A 3977-nucleotide genomic window follows, 5' to 3' on the forward strand; every position below is an offset into this window, starting at 1 on the left:
ACACACACCACACACACACCCCAAACACACACACACCACATACACCACACACACCACACACACACCACACCCACCACATACATGTACCATACACATACCACACACACCACATACACACACCACACACACACCACACACACCACATACACACACCACACACACCACACCCACCCACCACACACACACCCCAAACACACACACACACACACCACATACACCACACACACCATACACCCATCACACACACACACCACACACACCACATACACACACCACACACACCACATATACCACACACACCACACACACCACATACATACCACATACACGTACCACACACATACCATACACACCAAACACACACCACACATACCACACACACATACCACATACATGTACCACACATACCACACACACCACACAAACACACCACATACACGTACCACACACACCACACATACCATACACACCACACACACACACACACACCCCACACACCCCAAACACACATATACATACCACACATACCACACACACATACCACATAGCACATACACACCACACACCACATACACCACATACACACCATACATACACCATACCCACCCACCACACACACCACACACACACACACTACACACACGTACCACACATCACATATACCCCCCCCACACACAAACCACACAGCCCTTGGCTCTGGTGTCCATGTGGCCGCTCTGTCCCCCACAGGCCTCACAAGGCGGTGGCTGGGGGTGGGGCAGGCAGTCTGGGCTCACAGGCACCACCACCAGGGGGCGGGTGGCGCGCCGGCCCAGCCTCCGGCCCATGTCGACAGCGTGACTGGCATGCTCCTCTGGCTTCCAGGCTGGGGACGACGCTACTGGCCACGGTCAGGAGCCCGTGCTGCCCAGGGATGACCTGGAGTCTCTCCTGAGTGAGGTAACGGCCACTGCCGGCCAGCGCGTCACGTTCCCCCCTGCCAGCCCTGGGGTCCGCGCCTTTCCCCAGCCCGGGGCTGCTCTTCCAGGAGGGGTGCTGCGGGGTGGTGGGGGTGGGGTGCCGCGGGCTGGGGTGGGGGGGTGCCGCGGGCTGGGGTGGGGGGCACAGGCCTGCAAGCGTGGCGGGGTCCCGGCAGTGGGGAAAGCCCCCTGGCATGGGTGGGGCGGGTGTTGGGGGATGAAGGCCACATGGGGGCGCTGGAGTCTGATCAGGAAGAGGAAGGACAGCCCGGCCTCACCCCATGAAAGGAGCGGCCGAGGGCTGAGGGTCACGGGAGGCTTGGAGGGCAGCGGACGCGGAGCCCCCGCCCCAGGCATGTCTGCGGGCCGGCCCTCGTCTCCGACGTCTCCGCCTCTGTTGGAGTGACCTCACGGGTCCTGTGGCTGAGGGCGGTGGGCACCGGCCCTGGCTCCATCCCTGGCCATCGGGGCCCCAGCAGCTGCCGCTCTCTGTCCTGTAGCACTCGTTCGATGGGATCCTGCAGTGGGCCATCCAGAGCATGGCCCGCCCGCTGGCCGAGGCGCCGGCCCTCTCCTCCTGACCCAGGGCAGCAGCCGTGGCGCCCGCCCTCTCCTCCTGACCCACGGCAGCCATGGACTGTGCCAAGCCACCCACACCCACCGCCAGCCGCTTCGCACTGAGGACCAAGGGCGCACCTGCTCTCCCGGGGGAGGGAGCGTCATGGAGACTGCAGAGTCTAGTGTTGTGGGTCCCTGGCTCACACACACCCCACCTGTGCGGGGCCCCAGGACACCGTGTGTCCCGAATTAAAACCGCTTCTATGCAGCCATGAGGCACTGGGCATTGGAGCTTGTTATTTTGGGGGGGCTGTACCCCAATACAGTGAGGCCTGGCTGGCTGGGGGCAAATCAGGGTCACGGAAAGAGAGATGCCAGGAGCTCCCTGAGACCCGGGCGGGACTGTGTTCCCTGCCCCATCGCTGCCCCCTGCCTCGGTCTCCCTCACAGTGTCCCTTCTCCCCATGGCGCCCCCAAGCGGCCAAGCTCAGGGAACGAGCTCAGCCTTGGGTCTCCACCTTGACCAAGGCTCTGTCCTACTTCGTCCACTGTTAGCTGAAGTCCTGCGAGGTTAGATCAGAGTCACAGGGCTTCTGTGGCTGGCTGTCCAGTTCCTCCTCCTCCACCCCAGAGAACCCCTGGCCACCGGCCTCCTTTGGCATGGAGAAGCCAGCGTGGCTAGCCCCCCCCCCCCAGCAGTTACTGGTCCTGCCTGCTTGAGAAGCGCCAGCAGGTTCTTTTGCGTGAATAAGCAGGTGATGGATCTAGTGAGTCGGCTGGGCTTAGGGGGAAAAGCAAAGCAGTATTTCTGGAGGCCATGAGGCTCGGGATGGCAAATCAGGGCTGGAACTCTTGCTCCTGAACTAGATTCAAACTCCCTTCCCACCCAAGGCTTTCCCTACAGCTGCCGGCCGCCCCTGCTTGCCCTTCTGCCATCAGGGGGCGCCATCAGCCCAGCTTAGGCGGGCCGGGACCTCCGCCCAACGGGAGACCCGCTCCCGCCCCCAGCAGGGGACCCTGGCCTGGCGTGGCCGCCTCGGCTTCCCCGAGCCCACCCACGCTGTCTTCCATGTCCTGGCTGGGGGGGGGTCTGGGGGCAGAGCAGGGGCCGCCAGGCACACCGGCCCCGTGGCAGGCAGTGGGCGGGGCCCCCAGGGGGCGGCAGTCAGCGATTGGAGGGAGGAGGACTGTGAACATAAACGTGAGGGTCGGTGTGGAGGGAACACCTGAAATCCAGTGCCGTAGCCCCAGACCTGGAGATGAACCTCACAGGACGGGCCGGGGAGTAGCATGAGAATTAAGGATGTTTTGTACATACCCAGAAGGAGGGCAGAGGGCAGCACGCAGCTGGAGAGTCCCTAGAAGGAGGCTATGGATGGCTGTGTGTGCAAATTGGTCTGTTACTCTAACTGATCTGTGTATGTTTGGGGATGGACCTCGGGGCCTCAGCTGGGCATTCCGTGGGGGAAGCTGGGGGCTGGGGACACCCACACTTCCTTTATGGGGGACGCTGGTGGGTCGTGGGTGAAGCTGCGGCGGCCTTTGTGCCCGACGGATGGGCAGGAGGGGTGAGGAGCGGCTGATGGATAGACGGGTGTGTTGGCTTGTGGCCGGGCCTTTAGGACTTGTACGAGTAATGTGGACGTTCCTCACGGAGCCCAGGCAGTCTCCGGTGGAATCGTGGGTGCTGTGGGGCCAAAAGTTCCCTGTGAAGACACAGTCCTGTGGCCGGTGCTCGGGCTCCGGGTGAGGACGCCCTTCAGAGTCGGGAGCGTGTTCTGGAGGGGTCTTAATGGCAGCCGGGCTCTGGTTGGGTCTGTGGGGCCAGTCTAGCAGGCGGCCCTGCAGCTGTGGACGCTGGGCGGTGGTCTGTCAGCTCCAGGGGTCTCCGCTGTGGAGCACATGCAGTTCACAGGGACCCTCTGCAGCCGGGCAGATGGCAAGGGCGGTCCAGGTCAGGACCAAGGTGGCCCGGAGCACTCGGAGGTCTTCACAGGCCCAGGTGTAAACACAGCTTCCTTCCACGAGGACGGGAAGTGGGTCCCCAGCGGGCCGTGTGCCCCACCCAGCCTCCCAAGCAGGTAGAGACCGCAGGGAAGAGGCGGAGCAGGCAGAGCGCGGGTCGGTCTCCCTCTGTCTGAGGTCAGCAGGGGTCTGTGGAGGAGCCAGGCAGTGTCTGCACTGAGGACGCCATAAGCATTTGAGGGCCACGGGCACACACGAGGGTATTGGGCACACAGGAAGCAGGGCCAAGTAACAGACTACATGCTGTGTGGGAGCAAGGCCGGACAGGGAGGTAGAGAAATTAACCCCAAATTAAACCAGTAAGAAGTAAAACAGAGTCAGAGGGTCATGCTCTGGAAGTAAGGCGGAACTAGGAAGTAGAACTATAAACATGTGAGCAGCAAAGTCTCCCTCTCAGACATGAAGCTAGAAGAAGAGAGAACAGAAGAATGGAGA

The 3977-nt window shown here is 62.0% G+C and overlaps 1 protein-coding gene across 1 annotated transcript in view; it reads left to right on the forward strand.

Moving 5' to 3' along the window:
- Positions 1 to 3977, forward strand: part of Aire (autoimmune regulator) — an 18822-nt gene that overhangs the window by 9275 nt on the left and 5570 nt on the right. The gene's annotated exons all lie outside the window — the stretch shown is intronic.

Source organism: Dipodomys ordii, unplaced genomic scaffold (assembly GCF_000151885.1).
Source record: "Dipodomys ordii isolate 6190 unplaced genomic scaffold, Dord_2.0 Scaffold103, whole genome shotgun sequence".
In the NCBI taxonomy this organism is placed as follows: Eukaryota; Metazoa; Chordata; class Mammalia; order Rodentia; family Heteromyidae; genus Dipodomys; species Dipodomys ordii.